A 24,197-nucleotide genomic window follows, 5' to 3' on the forward strand; every position below is an offset into this window, starting at 1 on the left:
TCAATTAATTCAATTAATCAATAAATTAATCTTTGCAGATATAATTTATTTTCTTAATTAAATTATTTGACTTAATTAATTAATAGATAATTAATACTAATCTTGAGCAGCAACCATTCTTCTGAAAATCTTCTGAAAATTACTGTCAATTATGAATCAATTCCACCACTTCAATGTTGACACTCGATGTACTTTCTGGTTCATGAGTGACTAACTTCCGTGACGTTTCTTCAAGCCTTGACCTTGATACTCTTGATTTTCTTCAGACTAAATCCTTGTAATTAATTGATAATCTGACGAGATCTCTGTCACTTGATTAAATCCACAATCTTGATTTATATCACTGAGGCTTGATCAATTTCTTGAGCTTCTTCCAGTGAATTAAGTCTTCAAGTCTGTAGATGAATAATGTTTCTTAACCCTTTGACAGATGTTACTCTGTGAGATCTCTCTGACGATAGATCCACTATTTACTTATTACATTCTTATTTGAGTTGAGTTAAATCCTCGAATAAACAAATAGGCTATGACATATGCCTTTCATGGGCACTAGCACAAAGCTCACAGACACTAGTGATTTGATTAACTCCATAATTAGCCAAAGTGTCCACCTCCATTGTCAAAGCCTAAGTTGGGCCACTATAGCAGTTGCTGCATCCAACTCCAGAATTCCTGCAACTTTTCCCTGAGTCAGTCTCTGGGAAGGATTCTGGTACTCATTAGCAGCCATCAGTTCAATAAGTTCATAAGCTTCATCATAGCTCTTAGCCCACAAGGCTCCTCCTGAAGCTGCATCAAGCATGGGCCTAGAAGCAGGACCCAATCCATTGTAGAAACAGTTGATAATCATCCAATCAGGCATGCCATGGTGTGGGCACTTCCTTAGCATCTCCTTATATCGATCCCAAGCCTCACACAGAGATTCTCCAATTTGCTGCGCGAACTGGGTAAGAGCATTCCTGATTGCTGCAGTCTTCGCCATGGGAAAAAATTTAGTGAGAAACTTTTGAGTAAGATCTTCCCAAGTTGTGATAGACCCTGCTGGTAGAGAGTGTAACCAGCACTTAGCTTTGTTCCTCAAAGAGAATGGGAAGAGTCGCAGCTTGATAGCATCTTCAGTCACACCATTGAACTTGAAAGTGTTGCAGATCTCGATGAAATCCCTGATGTGCATGTTGGGGTCTTCGGTAGGAGAACCCCCAAACTGAACTGAGTTTTGCATCATCTGGATCGTGCTTGACTTGATCTCAAAAGTGTTAGCCACGATGGCTGGTCTAATGATGCTAGACTGAATGTCATTAATCTTAGGCTTAGAATAGTCCATCAAAGCCTTCAGATTTTCAGCTTGATCACCCATAGATACTATAATTGGCTCTTCAACTTTCTCTTCTTCTTCTCCCTTCTTTTCTTCCTTAAAAATTTCCCTACGAACTACCACAAGTTCTTCCTCGGCTTTATCCAGTATTCTCTTACGAGTACGCGAACGTGTATGCATACACCCTCGCTAGATCACCTGAAATAAAACAAGGAAACAAATAAGTAACAATGTCCGAGTCAATGAAATTTAACGACCATTGATGGAAAGCACATAAACTAGTAATTAACATTGCAGTCCCCGGCAGCGGCGCTAAAAACTTGTTAGTCGCTAAACACGCGCTAATATTACACGCAAGTAGTATAAGATATAAATCAGATTCGATCCCACATAGACTGTATTGGTTAACTATCTAAATTATGCACCTAAGCAACAATGTATGGTTATTATTCAATGCTAAGACGATAACAAATTGAGAATGTTATAACTAAGAATTACGCTAATTATTATAACTACGAGAATAAAATAGACTGAGTTAATATATATGACAGACATGGGATTCTAACTTCATTAATTACTTTATTCAACAGCCTTATTATTCTCAACCTTAACATGCAATGGTGATGACACTAATCAGACAACACGAAACTGATAAATGCCAACTTTCATTGCATGAGTACCATTCTACCAGACATCCACAAAAGAGATAGAAGCTGAATAGGCACCAATTATATTGAGACCCTATATGTCTATAGAATTTGACAACATAATGATTTAAGCACAAGTTATCTATCATGATTACATAGGGCAAGTAAGATGGGTAAAATTACCTATGAATCATGCATAACAATACATGAACCTATGCTAGCATGGCAAGTTCTAAATCATTAAATTCACTTTCGCTTCATTAAGAATTAACACACTATCTTATAAGTTCGCGACGCTCATAATACGAATACACACAACCAATACTAGGATATCATACAATCATCACATACAAAGGCATCAAACGATTTAACTAAAAAAATCCATAAATAAATCCGCTAGAACCCCACGATAATGATTAGCCCATAATCGAACTTATCGCCAACGTGGGTTCCAATGAAAACATGATATAGCAAATGTAGTCTTTATACGAATAAATTAAACCAAAGTATACACAAGAACATAGGTTCAGCAAAACAAGAAACAAGCATCCAAATTACAACTCAAAACAAAGATTCACAAGAATAAACTAGATCGTCTTCGCCTTTGTTGAACTGTGCCGAAAAGGTTTCTTATCGTCTTCTCCTTTCTTGATGTCTTGAAAACTCTGAATCTATGAATATTACTCTTGAAAAATGACCTAGGTTATGTTTATATAGCAGTCCATGCATCCCAGGAGTCCAGAATTCGAATTGCAAAAGAATCAGGATTTGTTTATCCCGACCCAGCGCGGCCGCGCGCTTCACCAGCGCGGGCGCGCTGACTTTCTGTTCCCCCGGCGCGGCCACGCGCAACACCAGCGCGGGCGCGCCTGCCTTCTGCCAAAACTTTATTTTTTTATTCTTCTTTATTCCCTGCAGCTTCGAGCCAATCTTTCAAGCTTTTATTTCAACACATCCTAAACACCATATTAGCATCAAAACAATGCTAATTCACCTGATTCACGAAGTAAAGCCTGAAATGCTAAAACACTTGAAAACACGTTAAATTACAAATAACTTGAGTACAAATACACCAACTCAAAGCTTATTAGAGCATAAATAAGTGTCATAAATGCCACTTAACAAGGTGCAGGTCAATCTTTGAATGAAAAATCTGAATTGGAGGAGTTGAGGCTTATGTGCAAAAATCAGGCTCTTATATGCCAAAGTCAGGCTGTTTCTATCAAGGCTTTGGAGAACCAAATAGGGCAAATTGCTAACGCCTTATTGAATCGACCATCAGGAATGCTTCCTAGTGAGACATAAGCCAATCCAGGCAAGAGGGAAGTTAACGAATAGGTGAACGCCATCACCTTGAGATCCAGAAAGGTCGCAAGCCCCCAATTTCAACAAAACGAAGAGTCTGAAAACTCTGTCCAGAATGCAGGTGCTTCTACACCTTTGCCAAATCAAGAAAATGAGATTATAGCTGAAAAAGTGGTAAAGAAGGACGACGAGGTGAAATCGAGGAAGAAAATTATGGAACACACTCCTCTTGAGGGTAATACAGGGGAGAAACATGTCTATCCTCCACCTCCTTTTCCTAAGAGGCTACAGAAGCAGAAGTTGGATAAGCAATTTGCTAAGTTTCTGGAGGTGTTCAAGAAACTTCATATCAACATACCTTTCACTGAAACTCTTGAACAAATGCCTAGCTATCTGAAGTTTATGAAAGATATTCTCTCTCGGAAAGTGAAGCTCGATGACTTAGAGACCGCTTCTTTTACGGAGAAATGCAGTGCAGTTCTACAATATAAATTGCCTCCGAAGCTTAAGGATCCTGAAAGTTTCACTATTCCTTGCATTATTGGAAACTTGTCGTTCGACAAATGCTTATGTGATTCGGGAGCTAGCATCAATCTGATGCCCTTATCTATCTTCAATAAGCTTGGTCTACCTAATCTGAAATTGACATACATGTCATTGTAACTAGCTGATCGTTCCATCGCTTATCCACGACGTATAGTGGATGATGTCTTGGTTAAAGTGGACAAACTCATCTTCCCTGCTGATTTTTTTAATTCTGGACTTTGAGGAAGATAAGAAGATTCCCATTATCTTGGGAAGACCATTCTTGGCTACAAGCAGAACTATGATCGATGTGCAAAAATGAGAGCTTACGATGAAGGTTCAAGATCAGAAGGTCACTTTTAATATGTTCAAGGCAATAAAGTTACCCACAGATAAAGAGCAGTGCTTTAAAGTAGAGCGGGTTGACTCTGTCCCGAATTCGGAGCTTAAGCAATTGCCAAAGTCAGATAATTTAGAGAGATCCTTAGTAGGGAAATCAGTTATTGAATATGAAGAAGGAGCAGAGCAACTGCAGGTTTTAAATGCACCTCCGCGGAATAGGAAGTTGGATATGCCATTCGATTCTCTTGGGTTAGCAGAGCTGAAAATTTCTCAGGAGCGTCTCGAGCCGTCTATTGAAGAAGCTCCCACACTTGAGCTCAACCCACTGTCAGATCACTTGAGTTATGCATTCTTAGGTGCACCTCCGGATAGGAGGTTGGAATGTATCTAAGATAATCTACAGGGTCCCTTTCATGTATCACAAACAGTTGATAGGTTTGGTCTTGGTGAAGGTTGATTCGGCGTATTGAGGCTGTTAGGAATATATGTATTAGTTTGATGATAAGTTAAACAAAACACTTAAGTAGAAATCTAGTGTTTGTAGCCTCAACGGATAAGACCATCTTGGCTATCCGTTGATGAAGTAGCTTTACTTAGAAATAAGTTTAGTATTGTAGCACATTTCAGTCTCTGCATTTAAGTTATAATTCTTAGAAGTTGTGGGAAATTATAAGTAATGTTGACTACTAGTGGATATGCAAATAGGAGGGCTAATTGTAAATATTCCATGCCTTGTAATTTTGTATAAATGAAGTAGTATCAACTGATAGATTAAAGGCCTTCAACGGATGAGAAACAAAGTTTCAACGGATGTCTCTAAAGCTTCAACGGATAACATCCATCAACGGATGAGTGCATAAACGGATAAAGCTTCAACTGCTAAAGCATCAACGGATAAAGCTTTAACTGCTAAAGCATCAACGGCTAAAGCCATTAACGGATAAAAGCTTCAATGGATGCTCAGTTCAATAGCAGTTGATAGTGACAATTCATAAGCTGATAGAGGCACATGGGTTGACAGAGACAATTGGAATGTGGTAGCCGCTTGAAGGAATCAAGAAAAAGCAGCATTTCCATTCTGGTGCAAACAAGGAAGTATTCAAAGATTATCTTAGATTGTATTGGATAGAGAAATGAAGAAGAAACATGTGAAGAACTATTTTATAATTGTATTTTATCTTTGTCTTCACTTGTAAACTTGGTGATATATAAACCAAGTTGCAGCTAGTAATTAGACGTGAATTTTCCAGAGCTGTTTAGAAAAACATAGAGAGAAAATCATCTAGTTTGTACTAGGAAGCAGCTGTGATCAATTCTTTGTATCACAGATTTTCTGAAATACACATCTCTGGTGGAACAACAAATCTACCAGAAAAGTTTTTAAAGCCTTTATGTTCTTTACATTTGTATCTTGAATATACATCTGTCTGCACCTGCTCAAAGTAATTCACACACAACTGTTCATTATACACTTAGCTTTTAAAACTGCTCAAAACTTGAAAAAGTTTTGAGATTTACATTCAACCCCCCTTCTGCAAATCTCATTGTTAGTTCCTTGGGAATAATAATTGGTATCAGAGCAAGCTCTTGACATATAAAGAGTTTAAAGATCTATTCTAACATCATGAGTAAGAAGGATATTGGAGTGAAGATTCCAATCCTGGAAAGAGATAATTATCATCACTTGAAAGTGAAGATGCATCTACATCTTCTCTCTCAAGATGAAAGCTACATCAACTGCATTGAAAAGGGTCCTCATATCCCTCACAAAGTGGCCACAGCTGCCACTGCCACAGTTGCTGTTGGACAGTCAATTCCCAAGCCAAAAGTAGAATGGACTGATGAAGATATTGAAGAGGTTCACAAGGACAAGAAGGCCATGAACATTCTGTTTAATGGCCTAGACAAAGATATGTTTGATAATGTCATTAATAGCCAAACTGCTAAGGAAATTTGGGATACTGTGTAACTTATCTGTGAAGGTACTGAACAAGTTAGAGAAAACAAAATGCAGCTTCTCATTCAATAATATGAATATTTTCATTCTGAAGAAGGAGAATCATTGAATGATACCTTCAATAGATTTCAGAAACTGTTGAATGGATTGAAGCTGTATGGCAGAGTGTACCAAGTCAAGGATTCCAACTTAAAATTTCTGAGGTCTCTACCAAAGGAATGGAAGCCTATGATTGTTTCACTAAGGAATTCTCAAGATTATAAGGACTTTACACTTGAAAGATTATATGGAATTTTGAAGACCTATGAACTTGAGATGGAGCAAGATGAGCTGTTGGAGAAGGGAAATATAAAAGGTGGATTTGTTGCACTTGTAGCTGAAAATGAGAGAACTGAAGCCAGGAATGAAGAAAAGACAATGCCAAGTCTCAAAATTAGCACAAGAAAATCAAAATCAAGCAAGGGAAAGGAGCAAGCAGATGAGGTTAAAGACAATTCCAGTCAAGATGACTCTGATGATGTTGATGAACATCTGGCTTTTCTGTCCAGAAGGTTTGCAAAGATGAAATTCAAGAAAAACACTAGAGCCACTACGCCAAACAAGAACATGGTGGACAAATCTAAGTTCAAGTGTTATAATTGTGGCACAAGTGGACACTTTGCAAGTGAGTGCAGAAAGCCAACTTCTGAAAAGAAGAAATTTGAGTAAGTGGATTACAAAAAGAAATATTTTGAATTGCTCAAACAAAAGGAAAGGGCTTTTCTGACTCAGGAAAATGACTGGGCAGCTGATGGAGCCAATGAAGATGATGATATGGAATATGTCAACTTAGCCCTGATGGCTAATTCTGATGAAAATGAAACTAGTTCATCAAGCAACCAGGTAATCACTACTGACCTCTCTCAGCTTTCTAAAAATGAATGCAATGAATCCATAAATGATATGTCCAATGAATTATATCATTTATGTGTTTCCCTTAAATCACTAGCTAAAGAGAACACAAGAATTAAAGAAAATAATTTGTTTTTAAGTGAGAGGAATGTTGTGTTAGAGGGTAAGGTAATTGAGCTTGAAAAGATTAAAATCAAATGCTTATCTGTTGAGAGTGAACTAGAAGAGTCTGTTAAGAAAGTAGAAGTTCTTTCTAGACAACTAGAACGTGAGCAAGAGGTAAAGGCCTGGAAAACATCTAGGGATGTTAGTGCTCAAATTGTCAAGGTTCAAGGAATTGAATCACTCTGTGAGAATGCCTGGAAGAGAAACAAAAAGGAAATAGAATTAATTGATGGACTGTTAACGGATGTGGAATCAACGGATGATGAAAGTCATCCGTTGAAGGAAGAAAAAGAGCATCCGTTGAAGGCTCATCAATTGAAACAGAAAATGATTCTAAAAGGAATAATTTGAAAAATCTCAGTAAGAAGTTTGGTTCAACTTCCAAGAACTTTGTCAAAGAAGAAGCCAGCACATCCAAAGATGCCAGTAAGGTGAATATAGGACACATGACTTTAGATCAATTGAAAAATAGGCTTAAGTTGGTTGAGGATAAAAAAAGAAACTAAAAGAAAATCTAATAGAAATGGGAAGGTAGGGATTAACAAACACAACAACTACACACCTGATAAGTATGCTCCTAGAAAAAGTTGTGTGCATTGTAGTAGTGTTAATCATCTATCTGCTAACTGCAAATCTGTTAAGAATGCTCCCATGCCTTTAACTCCTTCCATGCCTAACATGTCTATGTCACCACTGCATGCTATGCCTGTTATGTCTCAAAAAAATCCACATGCATATTTTACAAACATACCATATGTTAATAATCCTTATTTTGCTACATTTAGTATGCCTCAAATGCCATACAACATGCCTATGTGGAATAATATGTTTGCACAATCTATGCCTTACCAAATTCAATCAAATCTGCTAAATGATTCTGTGACTAACCCTACACTTCAACCAACTACATATGAGATCAAGGTTGACTCAAAGTTACCTAAGTCAAAAGGTGCAGGAAGTGTGAAGTCTAGGAAAAAGACTAACAAGGCTGGACCCAAGGAAACTTGGGTACCAAAATCAACTTGATTTGATTTTGTTGTGTGCAGGGAAAAAGAAGGAATCTATGGTACTTGGACAGTGGTTGTTCAAGGCACATGACAGGAGATTTCACCCTGCTCATAGAGTTCAAGGAAAGAGCTGGCCCTAGCATAACCTTTGGAGATGACAGCAAAGGGTTCACAATGGGATATGGCTTGATTTCAAAATCAAATGTCATTATTGATGAAGTTGCATTAGTTGATGGTCTCAAACACAATCTATTGAGCATTAGTCAACTATGTGACAGAGGGAATACTGTTTCCTTTAATTCTGAAGCCTGTGTTATCACCAGTAAAAAGGACAACAAAGTGGTTCTAACTGGAGTTAGAAAAGGGAATGTGTACTTGGTTGACTTCAACTCTACAGATGCAGAATCAATTACTTATCTTTTCAGCAAAGTAAGTCAAGATGAAAGTTGGCTATGGCACAAGAAGCTGTCCCATTTGAATTTCAAGACAATGAATGATCTAGTCAAAAAGGACTTAGTTAGATGAATGCCTCTAGTGGAATTCTCAAGGGATGGATTGTGTGATGCTTGTCAGAAAGGAAAGAAAAAGAGAGCATCATTTAGTAAGAAGCTTGAATCAGCAATTGATGAACCATTACAACTGCTACACATGGATCTTTTTGGACCCGTCAATGTATTGTCAATTTCAAGAAAAAGATATTGCCTAGTGATTGTAGATGATTTCTCAAAGTTTTCATGGACCTATTTTCTTGGATCAATGGATGAATCTAGTGAAATCATTATCAATCATATCAAGCAAGTCAACAACCATCCAGATTTCAAAGTAAGGAATATCAGGAGTGACAATGGAACTGAGTTCAGGAATACTACCATGAGGTTGTTCTGTGAAGAAAATGGGATCATGCATGAGTTCTCAGCTCCAAGGACTCCACAACAAAATGGTGTGGTGGAAAGGAAGAACAGATCACTAATTGAAGCTGCAAGAACAATGCTTGAAGAGTCAAAACTCCCAACATACTTTTGGGCTGAGGCTGTTAACTGTGCATGTTACACTCAGAATATTTCTCTAATCAATCAGGAAAAAGGCATGACTCCCTATCAATTGTTCAAGAGAAGAAAACCAACCTTAAACTTCCTTCATGTCTTTGGTTGCAAATGCTACATTCTAAGGAACCAACCTGATCACAAAGGAAAGTTTGATGCAAAGGCTGATGAAGGGATATTTGTTGGTTATTCTACTGGAAAATCATATAGGGTCTACAATCTAAGAACCAATATTGTTATGGAATCTGTGCATATTGTGTTTGATGATAAAAAGATTGATGGACTAACAGATGAGGGACATCATGAAGGACTCAAATTTGACAACATTGAGATATATTGTGATGATAGTGAAGATGAGAATTATGGAGAAGACACTTCAAAAAGGATTCAAAATCTTCCTTTGGATAATGCACAAAATGCTGCATCAGTTGAAAGTCATAATTCAGCATCCGTTGACAGAAGTAATGCAGCATCCGTTGAAAGACAAAGTGCATCATCCGTTGAAATACATAATGGAGCATCCGTTGATCATAGTTCATCAACGGATAATCAATTTACATCATCAATTGATAGAACTCCCAGCTCCTTGCAAAGGACCAATAACTCAGGGGGAGTTTCAACCAATCAACACTCTATCTCACATCATGACAATACTGAGGCAACCTCATCTAGAGCTAATATACCACCTCAAAGGAAATGGACTAAGAATCATCTTTTTGAACTAATCATTGGTGATGCAACATCTAAGGTGCAAACAAGAAGGGCTACTCAAGATGAATGTCTATACAGTAGTTTTCTATCATAGGAGGAACCTAAGAGAGTGGAAGAAGCTCTATTGGATCCAGATTGGATTTTAGCAATGCAAGAGGAGCTAAACCAATTTGAGAGGAACAAAGTATGGAAGCTGGTACCCAAGCCAAAGAACAAGAGTTCTATTGACACAAAATGGGTATTCAGAAACAAGATGGATGAAAATGGTACTGTTATAAGGAATAAAGCTAGATTGGTTGCCAAGGGCTATTCTCAACAAGAGGGAATAGATTTTGATGAGACATTTGCCCCTGTTGCAAGACTTGAAGCCATCAGAATTTTTCTAGCCTATGCAGCTCATGCCAATTTCAAAGTCTATCAAATGGATGTCAAGATTACATTTCTGAATGGAGAATTGGAGGAAGAAGTTTATGTGAGCCAACCTCCAGGGTTTGAAGATCCAAATTTTCCAGACAATGTGTATTATCTGTTGAAAGCACTCTATGGACTAAAGCAAGCACCTAGAGGCTGGTATGAGACTTTGTCAAAATTTCTCCTAGATAATTACCTCACAAGAGGTACTGTTGACAAAATTCTTTCCTTTAGAAATGTTAATGGCTCTACAATACTTGTTCAAATTTATGTAGATGATATTATATTTGGTTCTACAGATGATAAACTTTGTAAAAAGTTTGCTAAGTTAATGCAAAGTAGATATGAAATGAGCATGATGGGAGAGCTAACTTATTTTCTTAGTTTACAAGTTAAACAAGTTAGTGGTGGAATTTTCATTAGTCAAACTAAATATATTTATGATCTTTTAAAGAAGTTTGACTTAATGGAATGTTCATCTGCAAAAACTCCCATGGCCACTGCCACCAAGCTTGAATTAAACTAGGCTGAAAAGTCTGTGGACATTACAAGCTATAGAGGCATGGTTGGTTCACTTCTATATTTAACTGCTAGTAGACCTGATATAATATTTTTTACATGTCTTTGTGCTAGATTTCAAGCTGATCCTAAAGATTCTCACTTAGTTGCTATTAAAAGAATTTTTAGATATCTCAAAGGGACTCCAAATCTAGGAATTTGGTACCCTAGAGAGTCTGGTTTTGATCTAATTGGCTACTCAGATGCAGATTATGCAGGTTGCAAAATAGACAGGAAAAGTACAACTGGCACCTGTCAATTTCTAGGGAATAAGCTTGTGTCATGGTTCGGTAAGAAGCAAAATCTTGTTTCTGCATCAACAGCTGAAGCTGAGTACATTGCTGTTGGTAGTTGCTGTGCACAGATATTATGGATGAGGAATCAACTATTTGATTATGGGCTAAATGTTGACAAAATTCCAATATTCTGTGACAACACAAGTGCCATTGCCATTACTGAAAATCCAGAGCAGCATTCAAGAACCAAGCAAATTGACATCAAGTACCACTTCATAAGGGAACATGTGATGAATGGTACAGTGGAACTTCATTTTGTTCTAAGTGAAAAACAAATTGCAGACATATTTACCAAGCCACTTGATGAATCAACATTCACAAGATTGGTAAGTGAGCTTGGTATGCTTAATTATTCCTAAATTCATGTCCTAATTGTAATTTGTCTTGTAGCCTGAAATGAATTTGTTGCAAGAACAAAGTTGGATTTAAGTAAAGTTTATTCTATCAATGGATATTCCCTATCCGTTGAAAGCCAAAATTGTTTTATCAACGAATGTCCATTATCCGTTGAAAGGCAAATATATTTCTGGTAATTTTATCCTTCAACGGATAAAACTGTATTAATCTTCAACGGATAACTATTTACCTCATCCGTTGAAGTGTCACATCAGTCGTTTTGAGTGAGTCACAACTGTTGATTCTATTTACTTAACCGTTGATACATATATATATACACAGTTGTATGTATTTGTATTAAAGGCAGTTTTTAGAATACATACAGTTTTTTTTTATTCTCAAACGACTGTAATTCACTTAAAAATATTGTTTAATCATTCTCTTTATGTTTTAATTTGAGAAAGTATAAAAGCCCCTTTGAATTCTTATTTTCACTTTACGCTTTCTTGAAATTTTCAAAAGCTTTTACTCTCTTTCTCTCCCAAAACTCTCAACTTTTCTCTGTAACTTCTACTCACAACAATGGCACCAGTAGTAAAGATAATATCCCAATCTGGGTTTGTCTATGAGAAAAACAATTTCGTAGCTTTGGTGGAAAAGAATGAAGCCCACTCAGATTATCACAAGATGATGGACTTCATCAAAAACTGCAAACTAAGCTATGCAATGCTAGAAGCCCCAATAATTTACTGTGAGGTAGTTGAGGAAATGTGGACAACTGCAGAGTTCAACCCCACTGATATGACCATCTCTTTCTCTCTCAAAGGTAAGGATTACTATATTAACTATGATGATATATAGTCATGTTTTAAATTACCTAAAAACAATGCCATGACACCACACACTGATAATGATGTATCTAGCATGTTAGATTCCATAGGCTATTCCCTTGATTCTACTAGTTTAGGCAGTATTAAGAGAAAAGGCCTTAGGAAAGAATGAAGTTTTCTTAGTGATGCCTTTATCAAGGTTTTCTCTGGGAAAATTAGTAATTTTGATGCAATAACTTCATCTCTTGTTAATATGCTCTATATGTTGGTTTCTGATAGGTACTTTAATTTTAACAATTATGTTATGCTAGAATTGGGTACTAGGTTAGGTAACAAGGCTAATAGACCTCATAACATCTACTATGCTAGATTCTTTATGTTATTGGCTAACCATGTTGCTGAAGGTTTGGTCATAACTAATGAGAGTAATAAACTCAAATGATGGGCACAAGAGAAGAGGGTCCTTGCAGACCATTTAAGAATTAACCTCAACAGTCAGGTGCCATTGGTATACTTACCAATCATGGATGCACCTCAAGTAAGTGAGGTAAATACTTCTTCAACTCCTACTTTTTCCAACCCCATCACTTCTTTGCCTTCAAGTGTGGCCATGGAATATGTGTCAATGCCCCAACAGATTCCTACCAAGGCCACCAAACCTAAAGTTTCAAAACCCAAGTCAAAGAAAGCCACCTCTGTTGTCTCTCAAAAGACAACAGTTGTAACACCTACCATGAACCTTGAGGGGAGTGTACAGGGTGTTAGTGGTGAGGGGAGGGGTGAACATCAAGAAAACCCCCAGAATAAGGTAGGAGAGGTGAGTGGTACCCAAGCTAGCCAAGCCACCGTTTCTCAAAAGACTTTGGTGGTTGAAAAGGATTCAAACTCATCCCTAGTTGTATCCTCCCAAAAGGGAGCAGCTATTGAAAATAGTCCCCAACCAGGGACACAGAACAAAAGAGGGAGGGACACTGAAGCCACACACTCACCTGTAAAAGCCTTCACAAGAAGAAAGAAGGTCAAAACCCTAGTTTCCACACAGGGTGCACACACTGCACGGATACAACCACCTGTATCTATGTCTTCTCAAATTCAGCTTGATGTGACTCCAACAAATATGGAGTCATAGCCCCATTCTCTCAAAATTGACACACATCAATCACCAAATTCTCCATCACCATCTCTGGATGTGGACATGATATTCACATCAATTCCTGATTCTCCCTCTTTACAACTCAGGGAGGAGCCCCACTCAAATACTGGTGATCATCATCTTTGAGATGATTTGTTGGATCATCAGCCAATTCTTTCAAACTTAGTTGAAGAATCTGTGTCACCTAAATTAAAATCAATCCACACAGATTCAACAATTATGTCACTTTCAATTTCTACTTCTTTTCCTTCTTCAACGGATATTCCTCATCCGTTGACAAGTGGTTGTTCTTCAACGGATAAGCTTAACAACAATTATCCGTTGATACCATCAGTTTTAACTTCAACGGATACTCCTTATCCGTTGATGGTCTCTACACAAACAACTGAATTAAATCCAAGTGTAGAAGACATGGTTACTGTACAATCACTTCTAGGATTGAGGGAAGGGAGTGAAAACTTGAGTGAGAGGCTGGGTTGCTCCCAGGAAAAAGGAGAGCTTGAGAGTCTAAATATGCATGCTATTTCTTCCAGCATGGAAAAAGAAAGTGAGAGGAGTACCACCTTAGTAGGTGAAGGTGAGGGTGTGAGGAGTGTGAGCCAGGGGGAGCCCCTGATGCAAGAAAAGAGAGAAATTGAGAGAAAAGCAGGTACAGGAGGTATAAGGGTGGATCCAGCCATTGTTAGTGAGTCAATGATTGTGGATGATGCTGAAAAGGAAAGACAATTTTAGCAACATTACAAAGCTGTAATTGATAACATTTCCTTGGATGCTGACACTTTTACTCATCCTGTGTCAGCCTATCAACTGTTGGCTATTCAGGGCAATGAGGAGGCAGAAAAGACTTTAAATCTAGTACATACTTCAGAATCTCTACAAAGGGATAAAGCTGCTGTCAATAGGATGCCTTCTACAGCTGGTGAGCCATCTGAAGAATTTGGAGTAAATTCTAATGATGATGACTCTGATTCTTTTGATGGAAGCATGAACTTAGGGGGAGATGAAGGCCCAAGTTCTATTCCAGAATTACCTGAATAGGCATTGACAAAGGAGTCTACACCAGGGCATTTCAATGTATCCTTAGTCAAACAAGTCATGTCTATTCAAAAGGCCATTCAGGAAACTTCAAATGCTGGTACCAAGGCTATTCTTCAAGCCCACCTAGATTCTCTACATCTCATGAAGCTACAACAATTAAGACAGAATCTAAGTGTGGATGAACTCAAAAAGGATATAGCTGACTTGAAGTCCTACAATTCTGAGAAGCTGGATTCAATCATGCCCTGTTACTGAGACTGAGAAGAGAATCAGATGCTGAAAAGAAGATGGCCAAATTGGAGGAAAGAGTTCAAGTTATTGACAACTCTGTGGTCACCATTCTTTAAAATCAACAGTCTCAGACTAGTCTTCTAATGCAACTGGCTAAAGCACAGGGCTTGACCCCTCTCCTTGATGATAACAAAAGGGGGAGAATAAAAGGGAAGGGGAATGAGAGCCATCTACACATATACAAATATCAAAAGTGCTAGTTCCAGCCATCACTACTTCTCCAACACTTCAAATTAAAGGAAAGCTTGATGGAATTGATCTAATCCAGCTAGCAGCAGCTGAGATGAAGGTGAAAGAGCAAAGGAGAAAAATTGATGAAAGGATGCAACAAGTGTTTGGCTCTACAACTACAAAATCCTTATCTGTGAAATATAGCACAAAAGTTGAGCCAATCACAATGGAGCACAAGCCAGTAAGGAGGAATAAGGTTGGAGAAACTTCTTTCAGGAACCTGAAGCCCATGGTACTCAAGCCAACCACTAGATTCAACAAGGACTCTACAAAGAACCCTCTAAGCTTTGCTCGACTAAAAGAGGTGGATTTTCCTCTTCCAAAGCCTGATGAAGACAAAGTTTTGGGTGGTAACATCATAAAGCACAAAGAGACCAAGGATGTAGTGGAAAGAATGAATATGGCTATCATCTATAGAGAGGGAAAGAGCATCTGTGTGATGCAAGGACATCCCAAATTCTCAATAGCCAAGAGGGAAGAGACTAAGAGGCTAAAGGAAGAAGCTAAAAAGCTGAAGGCTGACAAAAGAGCACAAGCAAATCTTGAAAAACAGTTAAAGTCAAGTCAAATTGAAGAAAAGAAGGAGATTGAAGACAAGAGTGAATGAGACAAGACTGAAAGCATAAATGTGGATATGGGGATTATGGTTGGTGAGAGTGTGGAGGAAAGAAGTGAGGAAAGAAAGGAATGGTAGAAAGGGAACAGAAAGAAGGTCAAGGCAAAAAAGAAGAGTGAAGATGACACTGAAGAAACCCAATCAAAATCTAAACCACAACCCTCTATTCCTGAACTTGTTGTTGCTGATCCCAGTATAAATATTCATGGTGAAACAATCATCCCTAAAGAGGAACCTATTGATTGGGACACCATCAAATTGCTTACCTTCCTAACTACTTTTCCACCACCAAAGAAACTGAAAAGAAAATCCAAATTAACACCTCCCCTAACCTCAAGTAAATTCACTCAGAAACATAAACCTAAGCCTAAGCCTAAGCCACAAGCCTCAAAGGATGATTATGTTCACATTTGTGACATAAAAGAACATACAGATATTGAACTCTTCCTGGATGAGCTGGAGGAAGTAAGGGGAATAAATGCCTATAGACAGCTACCAGAAAGGCTAGTGTTCAAATATAAAGGAAATGTGGAAAGGACTTGGCCTCTACAAAGAATTCTAAGTGAGGGTTATTCTACCTTGATTAGAGTCTACTCAGCTATCAAAAGGGATACTGGCTTTACCAAAACGGCCAAAACTGAGATTTTCAACAAGATTGCCAGCATAAGGAAGAATTGGTGGGAGTCAAATTCCTTGCCTAGAACATTACTCATCCCTGAGCATGGAATTACAATTCATAAATCACCTCATTGGTTGATGGAGTTCAGAGACAATAAAGAAGTCAGAAGATTTTTCAGACTTGAAGACCAGCTTAAAATTGCCAGTAATGAAACTCTCAAGGACATGCAATCTAAGTTGGATATCAGTGAAGAAGATGAAGCTGAATTCTACAGACAACTCCAACTTCAAGTAGAGGAAAATGACAGGAGGCTAGGGAAGAAAACAAGGGAACAAAGGAAAAGAAAATGATTTGCTCAGACTAAAGGAGCACCCTTGGAAACACTGTAAATCTTCAATTCTATCTCTGTACATACACTTTTACAGCACTTTTTGAATTTCTACTTGGTTTCAACTCATATATTTGTTAAGTGTTTTGTTATCATCAAGCTAACCCTGAATTTATGCCTACAATTCTAGTAGACATAAATAGGGGAGATTGTTAGGAATATATGTATTAGTTTGAAGATAAGTTAAACAAAACACTTAAGTAGAAATCTAGTGTTTATAGCCTCAACGGATAAGACCATCTTGGCTATCCGTTGATGGAGTAGCTTTACTTAGAAATAAGTTTAGTATTGTAGCACATTTCAGTCTCTGCATTTAAGTTATAATTCTTAGAAGTTGTGGGAAATTATAAGTCATGTTGACTACTAGTGGATATGCAAATAGGAGGGCTAATTATAAATATTTCATGCCTTGTAATTTTGTATAAATGAAGTAGTATCAACTGATAGATTAAAGGCCTTCAATGGATGTGAAACAAAGTTTCAATGGATGTCTCTAAAGCTTCAACGGATAACATCCATCAACGGATGAGTGCATTAACAGATAAAGCTTCAACTGCTAAAGCATCAACGGATAAAGCTTCAACTGCTAAAGCATCAACGGATAAAGCCATCAACGGATGAAAGCTTCAACGGATGCTCAGTTCAATAGCAGTTGATAGTGACAATTCATAAGCTGACAGAGGCACATGGGTTGACAGAGACAATTGGAATGTGGTAGCCTCTTGAAGGAATCAAGAAAAACCAGCATTTCCATTCTGGTGCAAACAAGGAAGTATTCAAAGATTCACAGATTATCTTAGATTGCATTGGATAGAGAAATGAAGAAGAAACATGTGAAGAACTATTTTCTAATTGTATTTTATCTTTGTATTCACTTGTAAACTTGGTGATATATAAACCAAGTTGCAGCTAGTAATTAGACGTGAATTTTCCAGAGCTGTTTAGAAAAACATAGAGAGAAAATCATCTAGTTTGTACTAGGAAGCAACTGTGATCAATTCTTTGTATCACAGATTTTCTGAAATACACATCTCTGGTGGAACAACAAATCCACCAGAAAAGTTTTTAAAGCCTTTGTGTTCTTTACATTTATGTCTTGAATATACATCTGTCTGCACCTGCTCAAAGCAATTCACACACAACTGTTCATCATACACTTAGCTTTTGAAACTGCTCAAAACTTGAAAAAGTTTTGAGATTTACATTCAACCCCTCTTCTGCAAATCTCATTGTTAGTTCCTTGGGAATAACAGAGGCCATGCATGACATCCACCGACGATTTGATAAAGATTTGCCACACGCTCTTGGTACTGTTTTCGGAGATATTAGTGTCGAGGTGGATTAGCCACCTGATCCTTCACCCGAAGAGGGTGATCCTCCCGCTAACTAGGTATGCCTTGTATCCTTATTAATACCTTCAATGAGGACATTGAAAATTTTAAGTTTGGGGGTGATAATGTAAGGATTAGTTTGTGTGTATCCATATAGATTCATATACATTCATGTTGCATGTTTAGTGTATTTCATTTGTATTTTTGCATGATTGTTCATATAGATCATATTTGTTTGCATTTTTGTTCATGTTATTATGTGAATCCATGTAGTTGCATTTGCATGCATATAACATGATCCCGTAGGATGAGCTGTTTCTGATTGATAAGTTGATGTTGATTTGAGCGTAGTGATGACGAATAGAGGGTTGTTTAAGTCCTAATGAATTGATTTGTATGCCCTGAAAAAAAAATCACAAGTCTTATAGGTTGCTTTTGATCTAGATCATGATCATACTTGTTTATTTGTTGAGATTTAATCACTTGGTTATATTTAGAATTTTTGCTATTCTCGTAATTACGTAAAAATACTAATTTTTAAACTGGAGAAAAACTTGGATTTCATTACTAGTGTGAATAAGGCTAGGTGTCAAATGGCTAGTAGCCGACTCATATTTTTATGAGTAGTCTAGGGTTGAAAGAGGTGGAGGGAAACACACTCATTCAGAAATCATTGAAAAAAGAAAAAAAGAAAAAGAAAAAAAAATAGTATGTGTTTATGCATAATTGATCACGAGTGGGCTCTTTAATACTCGAGTTATTAAGTTCTAGGGGACTTTGTGCCTAGTGACCTAAGGTTTTTATAGTCTGAGATCCGCTAACCTAACGCTCGCTACATGGGTTGTAACACCCCCAGATCCGGGGTAGGGGATCCGGGTCGTCACGGTCTTTCTTTCCACAATATCACTTCACTTAATTAATAATAATAACCTTATGCTGTGACCCCACACTAACACACACCACAACCCGTTATAGTCTCAGAGATGAAATTTAAATAAGTACAAGTCTTTGAATCCACAATTTAAAAGTTATTACAACCCAAAATGATTACTTGATAAATTTACAGTTAATTGCCATTATCTGCCACAAGTTATAATTATACATAATTTGATTCTCAAAAATAGAATGCCTGATCTACCAATAGATCTACCTCTGCAGCTATAGCAGCCACAACATCATCGGGAAGACGCGGGATGCTTCCCATGCGCTTGCGCTGGGTCTGCTGGAGTCTGGCCATCTTTCCTAACTGTTGTTGTGTGATGAAGAAATAAAGCAAGAGTGAGCCTTACAGCTCGCAAGATAATATGTAGTGATAACAATAATATAAGTATCTAAATGGATACTTACTAGAATCTTTTATCACGAGTAAGATAATTACTTACTAGATATAAGTAGAAACAAGGGATGAAGTTACCAAATACTTCACTATACTTATATCATTTATGAAGCTAGTATAATGAGCTTTCAACAGTTCATCACATAGATGAGACTACAAGACAAGATTTGAATAGATTAAATCTTTAAAATATCATCAAAATAAAATGAAGTTACGAGATACTTCATTTAATGCAAACATCATTTTGAAAACTTGACCCTGCCAACACTCAACAATCGCCCAACCGTAGCCTTTCTATCGAAATGCTCTGGGTAGTGTTGCAGAAATATCCAATTGGATGATGAACTCATTACGGGAGTTTGCCGCGCCAGGAAGACCACTTACGATGATCAGTCGTAGTAGTGCAACCCCACCATTTTCTACATGTAGAGGAGAACCTGTCGGATTTACTTGTCAACCGAACACTGAACTCCTAAGGAATGGACCGCCTTAGCGGAACTTCCAGGCCATTTGGGCCAATATAATAAGGCTGGGCCGGCGCTACTCGGCCACTTACGCCACTCCTAGTTCAGATGAAATCCATGACTCTGAAACGTAAAGCTCGTCCCCACTTTCCTCAAGTAGAAACTTGTTGATACGGCTCCACCAAGAAGTCGTATCTAGTTGGAAAGGAAAACTCACCGATATTTCCCAGGCGATGCCTGTTAATGGATTAACTTGTTCCAGGAATTTTACTTCCCGAGTGTTGGGTAAGTAATCAATTCATTTATCAAAACAGCAACCTTGTTGCGAATATAAAATACACCACAGAGCCGGATCCCTCAGGTTTTGAGCGAGTATTTAAATCCCCTTAAAAAGGAAGATCTTAAATATAAAAATAAGTTTTGGGATCCGCTCTAACTTTTAAAAATTATTTTGAAGACTCGAAAACACTTTATAGAGTGTTTGGAGTAAAGCTGATTTAATGAAGTAAATCAGTCCCCAGAATATTTAGAAAATGACTGAATATTATTATTTAAATAATATTCCCATAAAGAATAATCTTTATAAAAATAATCGAAGTAGAAGTATTAAAACTTATACTTGAAATGGATATTAAATAACCAAAGATATACTTATATAAAAGTACTATCTTTATTTGAATAATCGAAAATAAGTTTGATTATTTACACCTTATTCTTTAATAAAATAAAGAACAAATCTCAGCAAATAATCGGAGTCATAGATCCTCAAATGAATATTCAAAAATATTCATTAAACAATATAAACTGAGTCATAAGCCCTCGAATGAATATTCAAATAATATTCAGATAAATAAATAAAAGGAGTCATAAGTCCCCGAATGAATATTCAAAATAATATTCATTTAATATAAAGGAGTCATACGCCTTCGAATAATATTCGAAATAATATTCAATAATAAAATAAAGTTAAAGTTATCGAATAAACCTTATTCGATTAATAGTTTGGAAAACTATAACCATATATATATATATAACTATATATATATATATCCATATTCATATATACAAAATCTACTCGGGATCCTCGACTCCCGGTTTTAGAAAATATTTTCACCTTTGGGTCCCTATACTAAGGGTATATGCAAGTTACCGCTATCCTCTAGCATAGGTATTATCAACTGAACCAACAGATATATAACTCAAGAATATGAGACAGGCATGCATATATATATACCATATCAGCATGCTTCAATATATCGCAACATTTGCTAATTAACCAATATGCATTTATCGCAAGATCATGCATATACAAATGTATACATCACAACAACAGTATAACGGATATAATACTTGCCTGAGCGACTTGGGGTGATAAAAGGCTCGGGACGAGTCTGGTAACCTATAAACAACAAGTAAGTTGGAATTAAACCAAAATCACTTGTAAATCTATACTTTAACTAACTTAGACTCTAACGCTTGTTTTGCGCTCACTGATTTCCTTAAGTCACTCGGGTATCCTCGGCTCCACCATTTTTAATAATTTAACCTTTACGAGTTTTAAAGCGATTCCTTCGCGAGTGTCTTACCAACTGCCTAACACACTTACCATAAATGTTTCATACATTAATTAACCCTTATTGTTCTTTAACCTATGTTTCAAAGTAAGGCGAGGGGAAAAGTTTCGTTCGCGAAACGCCGTTACTTGAAACGGTCGTTTCTCCTAAACCGTGCATCGGAATCGAACGAACTACATATCAAAACGAAGCTCGTAACATGAGCTATCTAAACATGGCAGTGGTAATAATCTAGCAGGGGGTTCTCGGGTCCTAATGCTATGCACAAAAACAGTCCAAAGAAAATCGGATGTTACGACGGCTATGTTTACGCGATTTCCAATATTTTAAACCATTCAAACCCATTCCAAATCAACCTCAAATCCAACATACAACCAACATCCATCCTCATCACATCATAACAACCCCAACCAATTCAATTTAATCATTCATACTTATGCCTAAGCTTAACTTTAATCATACTTAAGTTCTTTTCATCAAAACCTCAACATTTACCATTCCATTTCACTACCAATTCAAATCCCAAACTCTAATCACAACAACAAGCTACAATATCATCCTACTAATCAAAATCATCTTATAATATATAGGAATCTAGGGTTTGGAGATGGTATACCTTCCTTGAAGTGGTGGGAGGAGCTAGGAAGCCTTAAGAAGCTTTGAGAAGTCTTAGGAAAGCTTGGATCTTCAAGAAAAACAAGAAAAACTTCAAGTTAAAAACTTGAAAACACTATTCATAGTCTTTTTCTTTGATTAAATGAAGAAGATGGAGAAGGAATTGATGGCTTAAACTCATGATATAGCCCTAACTAAGCATGAAGATGATTAGGGAATTAACTCACCAATTTAGGAAGCTTGGATCTTTGATTTTGAATTTCTCCTCCATTTGCAATAGTAAAAGCCGAGAGCAAGCTTGCTTGGATGAGAGAATGGTTTTTGTGTTTTGATGAAAATGATTTGCTTGGCTTGGTTGGCTTGTTTTTGTGTTTGTTTTAGTAAATTACCTAGTTGCCCTTGATTTTGTGTGGTTAAAAAGCCACCACATCTCCTTCCTTCCCATGTCATGCTTGTGTCATCCTCATGATGTCATCCTCCCCTCCTTGTCCTCTTCTCATTGGTTGGGTGACATCATCCTCTCTAATCCCTTTGATTAACTTCCTAATTGTTTGCCTAATGACCGCTGATCTGTTATACAGTTCGCTTAACTTTCATTTTCGTTTATCGTTTGAGGGATCATACCCGGGATCTTATTACTTAGGTTCCCTTAACCTTTCTCAATACATTAAATTCCTTTTTATGATCCTCTATTATAATCCTTTAATTTAAATCCTTTTATCCTGTTACCTTATACTCAATTCTTTCCGTATCTATTGGATTTCCGGGAAAAATCAAAGTGTTCGGAATTGGATTCTGACGATCTTTACATACACTTATATACCACATAGAGTACTAATAATATTCCATAAGATCAATAACAGAACCCGTACATAGCGTGGCATGAAAATTTTTCTCATTCAGCAAAAACACTATTCATAAGGGTTTCAAAAATTTCCAAAAATTGGGGTTATTACAGTCTCCCCTCCTTAAAAGGATTCCGTCCCGGAATCAGATAGAAATAAATAGGGATACTTTCTTAGTATTGCACTTTCTAACTCTCAAGTCAATTTTCCCACATTGTGGTTCTACCATCAAACTCTTACTAGTTTGATAACCCTTCTCCTAAGCACTCGTTCCTTCTTAATCTATACCCTTCCTGGTTGCTCCATATAGGTTACGTAGGGTTGCATATCTATGCGCTCATATGCCTCTATTTATCTGGCATCTGAATTACACTTCCTTAACATTGATACGTGAAACACGTTACGACCTGCTACATGTTCGGAGTTAGGGCTAGCTCATATGCTAACTTCCCAAATGTCTTACTATATCCAAGGGTCCAACAAATTGTAGGCTTAGCTTTCCTTTCTTTCCAAACCTCATCAATCCTTTCCAAGGGATACCTATAACATTACTAGGTCCCCTATTTCATACTCTTTATCCTTTCGTGTCAAATCAACATACTTATCATGTCCATCTTGGGCTACTACCAGCCGTCCTCTGATTAGATCTATCATATCCTTGGTCCTTTGGACTACTGCGGGTCCGAGCATCTTGCGCTCTACAACTTCATCCTAACATAAGGGAGATCGACATTGTCTTCCCTCAAGGATCTCATAAGGCGACATCTCGATAATGACATATGATCTATTGTCGTAAAATAACTCAATCCGAATTAAGTGATCATTCCAAATTCTTTCAAGTCTATTGCACAGACTCTCATTATTGCTTTTAGCATTAGAGCTTCTGCTTCTCAATACCCATTCTTTTCCAGTTCGTAATCGCTACTACCTTCCGTTCCTAATATTATACTGGTTATACTTTTGCTCGTTAGCGTTCTATAACCTTTTAATAACCACGTCAACCTTAGTATCACGAATGTGTTTCCATTCTGCATACTACCACCACTTTATTACTCCTTTTTCAGTTGTTTCTATTTTCCAAAATTTGATCAATCAAATAGAAGTAAAGGAATTTGTTGAGAGATCACTATGATCATGAACACTTGTTATATCGCATAGTTAGTACAGAAGGTGGCCAGCCTTTAGTACTTGACAAGCAATTAAACAATAGCTGGTATCCTACTCGGCTTCTATCACACAGATAGATAGTCATTCGGCAATACCTCCCCTTCTGGAAGGGTTGTTCTTCTCAGCTTACATGAAATGAAAAGAAGAGAAAAGAACGAATTGAAGAGAATTGTATATTCATAAAAAAAAA

The 24,197-nt window shown here is 37.2% G+C and overlaps 1 non-coding gene across 1 annotated transcript; it reads left to right on the forward strand.

The window, feature by feature from the left end:
* Window positions 1-860: 860 nt before the first annotated feature.
* LOC141723034 (small nucleolar RNA R71) lies at window positions 861-967 on the forward strand. Its single transcript, XR_012576027.1, has one exon. It is a non-coding gene; the product is annotated as a small nucleolar RNA R71 (small nucleolar RNA).
* The last annotated feature ends 23,230 nt before the right edge of the window (window positions 968-24,197 follow it).

This window comes from Apium graveolens, chromosome 4 (assembly GCF_009905375.1).
Source record: "Apium graveolens cultivar Ventura chromosome 4, ASM990537v1, whole genome shotgun sequence".
Lineage (NCBI taxonomy): Eukaryota > Viridiplantae > Streptophyta > Magnoliopsida > Apiales > Apiaceae > Apium > Apium graveolens.